The sequence below is a fragment of the Zingiber officinale genome, chromosome 3B, assembly GCF_018446385.1.
Source record: "Zingiber officinale cultivar Zhangliang chromosome 3B, Zo_v1.1, whole genome shotgun sequence".
Taxonomy (NCBI): domain Eukaryota; kingdom Viridiplantae; phylum Streptophyta; class Magnoliopsida; order Zingiberales; family Zingiberaceae; genus Zingiber; species Zingiber officinale.
Window position 1 is genome coordinate 60941548 of NC_055991.1, and position 13782 is coordinate 60955329.

The window sequence follows — 13782 nt, forward strand, 5'->3', positions numbered from 1 at the left end:
ACAAAACCCTAGTTCGAAGTGACGCTTACTGTTCCTTCTACAGGGAATGCGTCATCACCTACTCCTCTAAGGAGAGTTTACCTTTTGCCAAACTAGTCCTCTAGATAGTTTGGACTTTTACTTAGCATCTTCAAGACTTTCTGCTAGATGCTCATACCCCGACCCGTTCAATTTTCCGCCTGGTGTTCGCTATCCTCAGGACTTTCACCTAGTGTCCTCAACCCTAGGATTTTTGCTCGACATCCTCGATCTGCCAAGACTTTGCCCAGTCCCATGGACTAGGACTTGCTTTCATAGCCACAACTAGGGTTTTTCTTTTGCCTAGTTTCCACTAGGATTTTCTCCTTGCCTAAGATCACTTAGGACTTTCTTGTATACTTAGTCAACCTTATCAGCATAATAATAAGACTTAACTTTGAACCCTTTGACAATATCAAAACTCAAGTTCGATCATCTAGTGCTCCTTACACCAACAGATGCATCAGTCGGTGGTAGACATCAATGGTGGAATGGATGTGTGAGCATATGAGTGAAGTCATGAGGGGACTAGTGACAGCGAGTGGTGATTAACGAGCGACGAGCGCAGGTGAGGCGAGAAGGCCTCTCCCTCACACAAGTGAGAAGATAAGAGACAACATAATAATGTAGGTTTTTAATTAAATTTTATTTAATTAATTAAACAATTCCTAATTTATATGCAATAGTGTTGGGACCGAAATGTAGCTAGAGGGGGGGTGAATAGCTCGGCGCGATCTCGTGCTCGTCGTTGCTTGCCTCTTGCGATGATGTGCAGCGGAAATACAAGAAAACAAACACACAACGCTAACTCTAGGGATTTACTTAGTATCCACCTCAAGAAGAGGTGACTAGTCCAAGGATCCACACACTCACGCACCCTCCACTATAAAAACACTCCTTCTCGGTAACTAACGAAGGCGGAGAAGCCTTACAACCTCACAATACAACAATGAGAAAGAAAGAAGTAAAATACAAATGAATCTTACAAGATTACAATGAAAATCCTAGTTCTTCTTCTTCTTATTACAACTCGCCTCTTGACTTGGATGAGCCTCCAAGAACCTTCAAGAACTGGCGGTGAGGAAGAAAAGATCGCTGTGGAGCTGTGCTGTGATCGCCTGTGCAGAAGAGAGGAAGAAGTGGCGAAGAAATCGCTCGCCAACGGCTTTATCCACGCCAACGGTTGAATCCCAATCGATTGGATTGCTCCCAATCGATTGGGGAGGCTTTGGATCGATCAACCAATCGATCCAGAGTGCCTCTGTGCTTTCTGGAATTGCCCTGAATTGATTGCTCGATCGATTCAAGGCTTCTCGAGCGATTTCCAGCGCTCCAATCGATCGGTCGATTGATTGAATATTTCAATCGATCAACTGATCGATTCAGATGCTTACTATTCACTCAAAAACTCTCCCAATTGATTGGTCGATCGATTGGGGAAGTTTCAATCGATTACCCAATTGATTCACAGCATTTTTGCACAAAATCGCGTCGCCCAATCGATTGACCAATCGATTGAACCCCCCAATCGATTGGCCAATCAATTGGGAAGCAGAAATCTGTGTAGAGCTTGAAATCAGCTTCGTTTCGCATCTAAGATCACCTCATTCTGATATCTGAGTCGAAAGTTATGGCCTTCGGAAGCTCACTACGTCCGAACTTCCTAGTTCCATGCCAACTCCCTATTGGACTTACGATCACTAAGAGTTCGGTCAACTTTTGACTCATCTAGACTTTCTCCTTGTGCCAAATGTTCAGTCAACCTTGACCCACTTGGACTTATCATCTCGTGCCAAGTATCCGGTCCTCCATGACTCACTTGGACTTCCTTCTACCAGATGTCCGGTCACCCTTGACCCATCTGGATTTCCTCGTGCCTGGCTTCACTCACCAGGTCTTTCCATTGCCCGACTTCACTCACTGGGACTTTCCCCTGCCTGGCTTCACTCACTAGGACTTTCACTTGCCTGGCTTCACTCGCCAGGACTTTCCCAACTGCCCAGCTTCACTCACCGGGACTTTCACCTAGCTTCCACTACAACAAAAACATTAAAAGACAACGGTTAAAAACCGTTGTCATAGGCCCTTTAAACCCGTTGTAACTTACACTGTTGTTAAATGTGCGGTAAAAGACAACGGTTTGAAACCGTTGTCTTTGACCACATTAGACAACAGTCATGCAATGGATTTAAAGTGTTGTCTTTTAATACCAAAGACAACAGTTCTACAACAGTATAAAACCGTTGTAATTGCCAGTTTTGCAAAAATTTGATCGCAGATATGCTTTTGACAACAAATACACTGTTGTCTTTCTTCAAATTTTAGTTTAAAATCATTGTCTTTGAATACTTTTCACAACGGTTAAAAAATCGTTGTCTATGTTGATTAGAAAATGCATCGCGAATAGATAAAACATTATAATTCTTTTGCACACAAACTGGTACAACATATATACATTCACAAAAACTGTTTTCAACATATATACATTCAGTTGTCTTTTATACATCTCGTCTCAATCAAAAACTAGTACAACATATATGTACATTCACTTAAATTTATAAACTTCTACAATTACTACAAGCTATCCAAACATGAACACAAGTAGTTTATCAGACCATAACCACAAAAGATAAGACCATAAAATTAAGTTTATCAGACCACAACAATCTTCACGTACTGGTCCGTTTTCTGCATACAGAATTTCATAGACTTAGTTTGCAAACCTAGCTTTCTCCCTTTTCTGAAAATAAAATATAGTTAAAGCCATAGAAAAAAGTATAAACATGCATGTATAAACTGATAATCATTGCAAACTGATAATTGAAACGAATAAATCTAATAAACCACTACAAACTAAATTGATAATTGAAACAAACAAGCTCCAAAAGTAGAAAACTTATCAACTTGTATAAATAATTATAAACTTCTTGCAGCTTTGCATCTTTTGTACAGTAGAAACCAAATTGTGAAGTACGTACATAAATCTGGACCTTCTGAAATGTTTAAGTAAAAGAATGGCCAAATAAGCACGAGAAACGTTGCCGCTTCACATTTTCATGAGTAGTCAAGCAAGTGAGCATGAAAAAAGTTGATGAATATATAAACTTGACATTATATCTTAAACCATGTATTATGTGAAAGCAGCTAGATCGAATAGCTAACAGCAGCAACAGAAAGAAGGAATCATAGAGGAAGTCATGTACCTTATGTCTCAACATTACAGCAGCAACACTCTAGTAAGATCTCAAAGCTTGAGGATGTGCAGTTTGCATAAAAACCACAAAGCAGTATACTGAGCAACTACCTTTTTCATCAGTATTTAAGTCGCATGCACCCTTTCTGAACATTGCTTTAAGTTTCTGTATGCGTTCAACATTTGAAGAATTTTTTTCAATCAATATATAAGAATTGGCAACCACTGTTATAGCCTTGCATATAGCAAAATGAATAAAGCTCAATGGAGTGAATAGCTTCATGTAGCTGAAACCAAAAAATTGGGACAAGCATAGCTTAATGGAGATGATGTAAGAATTGGCAACAAGTTAATTCCAATAAACTGACTAGTCCTGCCCCAACATGATCACGAATGAAAGTTGCATCGATGTATCGCTCTTCCTCTATAGCTCTCTGTGGCAACAAGAGTGCTTAGAATATAAATTAAATACAATAAGTGTATAAGACAAGTTTCATACATTCATAATAGTCAATGCTGCTCCAACAATATCCTTTTTGTAGCATCAGTTATGGCCAACTTCAGCTTTGCAGCTTCTCCATAATCCTCTCTTAAAATAGCCTCATTCAATTGTGACTAAAATAAGGCCATCACATAGCATGAAACTATCAGCAAAACTAAAGCCACAGTAGTATGAACAAAATTGTACACTAGAACATAATAAACTTGACTCTAACAAGAGGAAATCAAGTTTGGTATATTTAGTTAAGCTTCAACTTCTAATTTAGTGGTGTTGTTTGTGCTACTCTCTTTGGGCATAACAAGTCAGAGTGACCATGGTCCAAAACTTTGAACAAGACTGATTTTACCAGCTAGTTGATGGCCTATACCATGTGAATCATTTTCATATAACCTTTACAAACCTATAATAAGATCTGAACTAACATTGGCATAAACCAAATTGTGCTAACTATACCAATTTTATGGATCAGTATAACTGTTAGAACCAGCTGATATCATTTCAACTCGTCACAAGTGAAAATATTCGTGACCTATACCATATGTTGCTTTCGTTTTTAAAAATCGTTGTTTTAAAAATGCACATGAATACTCATTTTCATTAGATTAGGAGTCTCCAATACGGAAGCTGAAAAATGCACATATGAAAATATTCACCCTTGTTTTATCTCGTATAACAAACAATAGAGTAGTCTTACGAGGACAAAACCGTCTCAGCATCACCTGTCATGAGGTAAACGAAAGCAACTAAGCAAAACTCAAATTAAAAGTATATGTAAAAAAGTTATTGTAAGACTCAATTTGTTCAGGGGAATATGGTTTGGTTGAAGCAGCAATTCGCCAGCTCCTACTCTGCAAGCAAGTACGTGCTGAATTCAAGAGTAAAGCCAACAAGTAGGAAATTAATGGGTAATTATGAAGAATATTTTACCATTTTTTACTAGCTATTAGCTAGGCCACAATCACTACAGCTGTTCTGGTTATGGAACTTGTTGGCTGATGCCTTCATGTATTCGTCAGTTAAATTTATATCAGAGTTCATAAATTTGAACCATAATGATGAAAAAGATGCACTTAAGGAGGAGACTTAATTTTTTTGAGACTTACTCAAGTGGGGATTTGAAAACAAAGAAGCATGCACCAATTGCCAAGTAGCACAGCAAGGGAACAAGCCCCTTTAAGTAATGTGAAGTTCCATCCTGTAAAAGTACCATTAGTTGAGTCTTGCAGGAAGAATTTTGGTTGAATCCTAGCATTTCAAAATAACTGAAAAACAACAACAGAAGTTAGTGTAACTAACAAGCATACCCCAATGAGTTACCTGTAACGTGAATGCTATTACTAGTATTGCCATGATCAATGAGCCAGTTTCTAACAGATTAAGATCAAGATCCATCTTGATTCCCATTATCCAAGCCACCATAACACATAATGGAACCTTAAAAGGGCAAATTAGTACATTGTAAGCTATTCTTTAACATATACACAACATTTCATTTCAAAGCTACATCAAATTAAATCCTTACAACAAACATGGAGATCTGGGTTGCTGAACCAAGGGAAACACCAAGAGTAATATCCTGTGTGAGTTCAACAAGAAAAAATAATTATCACCATGAGAACAATCGTGTTTGACATTTGTTTTCCTTTATTCTTTGATTTGGGTGGATAAGCTAATTCATACGAGCAATGCAAATGTAAGTAATAGAAATGCATTTAGCAGCATCACAAATATGGAAACAATTTGATATGAAATATTATGTTTTAAGAAATTTATACTGACATATTTGCCTTGTGTTGCTCAACAAGTTATGCACCTTCATGCATCAATATCAGAAACAGTATGATCTCACACATAATGCCCAAATGTTCTTGTGAGTCCAGCTATGTGTATCTATTATGAGAAAATATACAAAGACCAAGTCATTTAAAGTTTAGTGTTCCAAAAGAAATAAACACGTCGAGTTAGTATAATTTAACCGTTAGCAAGCTCATGATAACATGCACATCAACAACAAAAGAGTCATGAATTAGAATTGCGTACAGATTACTAAAACAATTTTATAAGATAAATTGGCTACATATTGTGATTGCTAACATAAAATGCAGATCATTTGTCTGTAAGTGTTGAAGTACCAATCACAACGCAAGCAGCAGGCAATAAGATCCATCGAACCACCAAACACAAGACGGTTAAGTGGACCAAACACAAGACGGTTAAGTGGTTACCCATAAATTGGTTTGATACTCCATGGAGAATGAGCAACAGAAACTAGAAACTGTGATGAAGACGGCGATAACTTCAGTATGTCTTTCATCTGGTAAGAAATTGCAGTCCACACAAAGGATCTGAAACCCTGCCAAAGTATATAAAAATGACGATCGAAATTACGTCTTTTATAGAGAAACAAGATCAATGAAAACTACCAAAAAGGCAGGTACAAGAATGAATCGACAAAGAAGCCCTACTCTACAAGGTCGGAAATAAGAGCCAAAGGAAGGGAACCTGAGTGAAGTAGACCAAAGTGACGAGCCAAAGGAAGAAAGCTCCGAAGGAGGCCCGCATCCGCGTCGCCCAGGAAATCCACATCTCGATCTGCCGTACGGTGCTCAACTAACGCAGCCCTGAAAACTGGGGGGCGAACAAATCAAGAATGCACTCGACGGCGAGATGACCGGGAAGATTTGCTCCGGAGATTTGGTTTTCCCCTTGGGGATTGGCTTCGGTTCGTCCCCTCTTCGTCCCCCTCACCCAAACTCCTCCACAATGATGACGAGTTCATGTTCGGAGATCTCAACGACAACATCCTCATCAAGAAGCAGGTAAGATGAAACCCTAATGAGTAAGCAGAGGAAAGAGGTGAAGGGAGACATTAACTTGATGACACTTCCACCGGACAAAAGAGAGAGCATCGACCATGCCCTAGACGCAGTCAAGCTAGCAAACAAGGTTCGGCGAGTTCTCGTCATTGGCGCATGTTCCGGTGAACAAACTCATCACCTTCCTCCACCTCCTCTCCACTTAAAAATTTGTGGAGAGGGGTTCGCCGGAGAGGGGTTGAATGAAGATGCTTAGGTTTTCGGCAGCAGGAGCGTGAAGAGATCGTATGGAGAGAGGGAAATAAAAATGGATAAGAAGGGTTCAGGAAGGCTAAGGCGGAAAACACGGCGCCAAAAATTTTTCACATAGAGGGAAAAACACCGAAAGAATAAAGTAAAAGACAAAGGTTTACAAAACTGTTGTCGTATCGCCTAAAAAAGTGCTTAAAGACAACGGTTTTAGATAACCGTTGTAAAATGCGTTGTTGATTTAAAATAATATTGCTCAACGACAACGGTTTTCACAAAACCGTTGTCTTTTGTATTTTATGGGAGCTCAAAGACAACGGTTTTATCTAAAACCGTTGTCTTTTACCAAATTTACAACAGTTTCTTCTAAAACCGTTGTCTTTGTGGTGTTGTCGTTTAATATTTTTGTTGTAGTGTTCACTCACTAGGATTTTCATCTGCCTAGCTTCACTCACCAGGACTTCCCACACGGATGATTGCACCTGCAATCTCCACGACCTGTCAATCTCCATGTATTGTCTCAATGTATTATCAAACATCGAAACCCAAACATCAAGACCCAAGCTTGAGCCAACTCAAGCTTAGTCAACCAGGTCAACCATGACCTAGGGAATATTGCACCAACAATCTCCCACTTTTTGATGTTTGACAATACCTTTAAGTTAGGCTAATCCCATGCCAATGTATGAATGAGGGTTCCCTTCATTCTTCCCCTTTCCTAGAGGGTACAAACTTCCTCTTTAGGTAATGAAGGCCTTACTTAACCACACATTCTCCCCCTATTGGCACACATCAAAAACTCTCCCCTGAAGAGTCACTCATCGTTGTTCACAACTTCACTCGTTATGTTCAACACGAAAATGAAGGTCTCATACCCTTCATTATCTCCAACGCTCACCCTTGAGCACAAACAACTAAACAATGAAGATATCCACTCCTCATTGTATTCAAATGCCCAACTTTGAGCATTTTCACTAAAGAAGGTTAACCACCTTCCAAGGTGTATGAAAAATAGATTTTCATGTCCTTAAAGAGTAACTCCCCCTAAAGACATGCGCGTAACTTCTATCATTGCACCAACAATGACTTGGAATCCCTAAATCTTTAGGAAACCCAAATTTAGAAGTTTTAAGGTTCAAAAAGTCAATAATGAAGTCAAACCTCAACCTAAACCTCTACTTAGTCTTCCTTAACCAATTCATCCTTGTTTTCATCATGAAAACTCCCCCTAAAGGTATACAAATATTTTTGAGAGGTTAGGTATGATTACATAGACCAAAAATGCTGACAATAAGCTTTCTCAGCCAAAATCAGCATCCCCAATCGATTGGAGTTGAGTCTCAATCGATTGAACCTGCTTGAATCGATCCACTGATCGATTCAGCTAGTGTGGATCGATCGGTGGATCGATCTAGTGATCTTCTGTTCGCGAGAATCTCACTCTCAATTGATCATCTGATCGATTGAGACTCTTCAATCGATCGGGTGATCGATTGAAGGTCTGAAGTTGCTGAAATTTCATTTCAGTCAACTTCAGAAACCCCTAGAAAATTCTACAAAATTCCAAAAATCATGAAAATCATTGTAGACATTATTTAGGGTATATATTATCATGGAAAAATAGTTTTCTATGAAAATACTTCATATTTTCAAAGATTGATACAAACTTAGAAACTTTTAAAAACTTTAATGTTTTCTTCCAAGTTTGTGTCTAACTATTCAATGATGATTACTATCAAAAGATAGCTTTCACCAAGGTTTTCCAAAAGCATTTTAAAACCATTTTCAAAACCAATATCCAACCATATTCTTTGGGCTCAATGCACATGACTTGTACATTAGCTTTTCCAATGATTGGAAAACACATAACTAAGTGTTTTGATGAACTTAAAAACTCAAAAGAATGTACTAAATCAACATCTTGGTTTGGTTCATCATCCTATCATCTCACTTCTATTTAATGTGTACGAAACCACATACAAGTCACCTTATAGTTCTTTAGTGAGATATAAACTTTGGTTTTGCCCTAATCTAGGGGTCATGCATATCTATCTAGGAATTTTGAGGTTATGAACATCCACCAAGGATGTTACTTGTTAATGGATGTCATTTGTCCTTAATTTGAAAGGAATTAAACATGATGCATGATGATGTTATGACATACATCAAAGATAAATAATTCTCAAAAGAAAATTTCCTATAACTACATGATGTATGTATGACATGACATGGTATTTTTGTATTTTTCATAATAAAATATGAATGCAAAATATGATGTCATGGCATATTATGAACAAACAAAGCATGACAAATTAGTATAAATAGAATACCTAGATTAACTATCTAAGTATCCTTAAACCTTAGCTAATCTTAAATTTAAACCCTAGATTGCCCAATATTTCCCAAGAAAATGCCAAAACTCAACTTGATATTTCTTTAACTCTTGATTAATTTGTGCCAGTTAAGATTTTGCATATTCCTCAAATCTTTGGCACAATTTACTCTTACCACAAGAGTAATCATTTTAACCTTAAGGCCCTGATTGCCTTTAATTTCTTAAGAGCATACCAAAATTCCAACTTGGTAGTTCTTATGATTTTCTTAAATTGTGCCAATTTAGATTTTATCAAATTCCTCAAATTTTTGGCACATTTTACTCCTTTTAAGAGTAAATGAATAATCCACTTCATTTTCAAAGGTTAATAATAACCTTAAAAATATTCTCCGAGTGTCAACTTTATCATGATTAGGTTAACTACCCTTTCAATTTGAGTTGACACTCTCTAACCCATCTAAGGGGTAGAGAAAATGCTCCTAGGAACCCAAAATCTATTAGTGCTCCTTGGATGCTCTAGGTACTCACTAGGAATAACTTCCCTAGATACCTTTCTAGTGACCTTGTTAGGCTTCTTAGAAGCCTTGATCACTTTTTCTAGGTCAACCCTAGGGATTTCTTCCCTTGTGACCTTCCTAGTGACTTTCTTAGACTTCTTAGAAGTCTTAGTCATGTTTGTTGTTGCAAAATTACTTCTAGGGATAACTTCCCTTGTATTTTTGACTTGACCACTAGGCCTAGGGTTAGTTCCATAGGTATATGGAACCCTATGGTAAGGAATTGCATCCTTCTTGGTTTTAGGTTTGTATCCCAACCCCTTACGACCATTGGATGACTTTTGTACTCCTAGACTTAGGTTATGATTTTTGGACCCTTGTGTTTCATTTGTGATTTTCCTAAGGATCCTTTCCATTTTATCAAGTCTTGACCTCAAGACTTGATTTTCCTTCCATAGTTCCTCAACCTTAGATTTTTCACTAAAATCTTGATTTTTCACTAAAATCTTGATTTTTCCTTTTCTTAGGCATATGCTTAAAACCCTTAGAATTATTTCCTAGTTGGTTATCTACCTTCCTAACCTTAGGTTGAGTGGTTTTAGCATGAAAAGCTACATGTTTTTCCTTAATGCTATCATGCTTCTTATTTTTGTGGTAAATAGCATTAAAATGATAAAAATTAGAACTAGCATGCTTTTTATCATAATTTAAAGAGGTAGGCTCAATAAATGATACCTTGCGTTTTACCTTTGAAGCTCCCCCTTGATCCATGCTTCCTCCTTTAGCTTTGACAACTTTCTTCCCCTTAGGACATTGACTCTGGAAATGTCCTTTTTGATGGCACGAGAAGCACACAATGTGCTCCTTGCTCTTCTTTGTAGTGAGGGCGGTCTCCTTAGGCTTCTCCTTGCCCTTTAGTGTCACTTGGCCCTTCTTCTTTACCAAGTTAGGGCACTTACTTTTGTAGTGCCCGTGTTCCCTACACTTAAAACATATGATATGATTTTTATTATTAATAATTGAAACATTTATACCTTTTCTTCTAGGGATGACACTTGCTCCTCCATTTGATGTTTCTTGATTTTTGGAGGATGCATTGTCTTCTTCTCCATTTGACCCGGATGTAGAAGCTTCTCCATCTTCTTGATCCGATGTCAACAAAGGTCTCTCCCCCTCAATCCTAGAGGTGGAGGCTTCTTCATCTTCCTCTTGTACATGGAACAAAGAGTATGCTCCCTCTTTGCCCTTTTCATTGTATTCCTTTGAAGATGAAACTTCTTGACCCTCTTCTTCAGAAGTTGAGGATCTCTCAACTTCGGAGTCCTCTTGCTCTTGGTCTTGCTCCAATGAGTTGCCCTCTTTGGATTTGTCTTGATTTGGTATAGTGGAGGGTTCTTCATGAAGCTTGGCCAATTTTCTCCGCAATTCCTTTGCGTCTTCAAATTCTCTAATTTTGCATAGAATTGTGCTTGACAGTAAATTAACCAATAATTTGGTTACCTTTTCATTCGCCTCGCACCTTTGGATTTGTTCTTGGCTCCACTCGCTCCTCTTGAGGATCTTTCCCTTTGAATTTCTTGGAGCTTCGAAGCCTTCCATGAGAGCAAACCATTGCTCTATCTCCATCATAAGAAAATTCTCGATCCTTGATTTCTAAGAATCGAAACTTGTAGATACATATGGTGGAGGCACCCTTGTGTCAAATCCAAGTCCATCTTGGAATTCCATTTTGAAGTTGAGCCTTTTGATGAAGTCTTCAACTTGTAGAATTTTCTCCAACTTCTTCACCCTCTAGCTTTTTGCCCCTTCTGGCGATGATTCCAGTGAGGAGCGGCCTTGCTCTGATACCACTTGTTGGGACCAAAATGTAGCTAGAGGGGGGGTGAATAGCTCGGCGCGATCTCGTACTCGTCGTTGCTTGCCTCTTGCGATGATGTGCAGCGGAAATACAAGAAAACAAACACACAACGCTAACTCTAGGGATTTACTTGGTATCCACCTCAAGAAGAGGTGACTAGTCCAAGGATCTACACACTCACGCACCCTCCACTATAAAAACACTCCTTCTCGGTAACTACCAAAGACGGAGAAGCCTTACAACCTCACAATACAACAATGAGAAAGAAAGAAGCAAAATACAAATGAATCTTACAAGATTACAATGAAAACCCTAGCTTCTTCTTCTTCTTGTTACAACTCGCCTCTTGACTTGGATGAGCCTCCAAGAACCTTCAAGAACTGGCGGTGAGGAAGAAAAGATCGCTGTGGAGCTGTGCTGTGATCGCCTGTGCAGAAGAGAGGAAGAAGTGCCGAAGAAATCGCTCGCCAACGGCTTTATCTGCACCAACGGTCGAATCCCAATCGATTGGATTGCTCCCAATCGATTGGGGAGGCTTTGGATTGATCGACCGATCGATCCAGAGTGCCTCTGTGCTTTCTGGAATTGCCCTGAATCGATTGTTCGATCGATTCAAGGCTTCTCGAGCGATTTCCAACGCTCCAATCGATCGGTCGATCGATTGAAGGTTTCAATCAATCAACCGATCGATTCAGAAGCTTACTGTTCGCTCAGAAACTCTCCCAATCGATCGGTCGATCGATTGGTGAAGTTTTAATCGATTACCCAATCGATTCACAGCATTTCTACACAAAATCACGTCGCCCAATCGATTGACCAATCGATTGAACCCCCCAATCGATCGGCCAATCGATTGGGAAGCAGAAATCTGTGTAGAGCTTGAAATTAGCTTCGTTTCGCATCCGAGATCATCTCATTCCGATATCCGAGTCAAAAGTTATGGCCTTCGGAAGCTCACTACGTCCGAACTTCCTAGTTCCATGCCAACTTCCTATTGGACTTACGATCGCTAAGAGTTCGATCAACTTTTGACTCATCTAGACTTTCTCCTTGTGCCAAGTGTTCAGTCAACCTTGACCCATTTGGACTTATCATCTCGTGCCAAGTGCCCGATCCTCCATGACTCACTTGGACTTCCTTCTACCAGATGTCCGGTCACCCTTGACCCATTTGGATTTCCTCGTGTCTGGCTTCACTCACCAGGTCTTTCCATTGCCCGACTTCACTCACCGGGACTTTCCCCTGCCTGGCTTCACTCACTAGGACTTTCACTTACCCGGCTTGACTCACCACGACTTTCCCAACTGCCCGGCTTCACTCACCGGGACTTTCACCTAGCTTCACTCACTAGGATTTTCATCTGCCTGGCTTCACTCACCAGAACTTCTCACACGGACGATTGCACCTGCAATCTCCATGACCTATCAGTATTCATGTATTGTCTCAATGTATTGTCAAACATCAAAACCCAAACATCAAGACCCAAGCTTGAGTCAACTCAAGCTTAGTCAACCATGTCAACCTTGACCTAGGGAATATTGCACCAACAAATAGTTTATATAGATTTTTTTTATCCTAATTGAAATAAATTATATTTATTTGTTATATATATTTTTCAACTCCTTATTATCATTAATATTATTAATTTTAATTTATTTTATTTTATTCTAAATTTTTTTTTAATCAAATATCAAATTGATTTAATAGCCATTATTAAATTGATCTAACTATCAAATACTAAATTAGATTTAAAGAGTGTTTGATAGAATTGTATGATTCTACAATTTGATCTCAACTTATCTGATTATAACCCTAATTGATCTTGCCTAGGAGTGTGATTCTATAAACTATGATTGAGCTACTAAATCTTATAAAAATTACTAATAAATTCTTAAATAATTTATCAATTAATAATTATTATCAAATCTTAAATATAAAAATTTAATTAGTAACTTTCCATCTCAATCAAAAAATTAAATTTAATATATATATATATATATATATTAAAGATCTAAATTTTTTTTTCCTACTATAAACTACTCGAAAGCATCAATGTTTCATTTAAGGAGCTAAATGATCAATAAAAATGTTTTCCTACTATAGTTACCTAGTAACTATGATCAATATCCCTGGTAGGTAGTACGTTTGCATAACAATTATACAATTGTAGAAAATGAGGCAACACAATTTATGAAGGATTATATACTCGAAATAGGGACAAACCTAACTATGTATAGTGTTGCCTTATAAATGATATTAGGTAGTAGCTAAATTTATATCGCTATATATTGATCATATTCCGCTACCTCCAACA

General features: G+C 38.2%; 1 long non-coding RNA gene across 1 annotated transcript; it reads right to left on the reverse strand.

Moving 5' to 3' along the window:
* Positions 1–4821: 4821 nt before the first annotated feature.
* On the reverse strand, positions 4822–6009 carry LOC121968321. The gene is made up of 5 exons (XR_006108063.1): positions 5939–6009; positions 5493–5603; positions 5236–5289; positions 5031–5147; positions 4822–4908 (listed from the first exon to the last, which is right to left on the reverse strand). It is a non-coding gene; the product is annotated as an uncharacterized LOC121968321 (long non-coding RNA).
* Positions 6010–13782: the final 7773 nt, after the last annotated feature.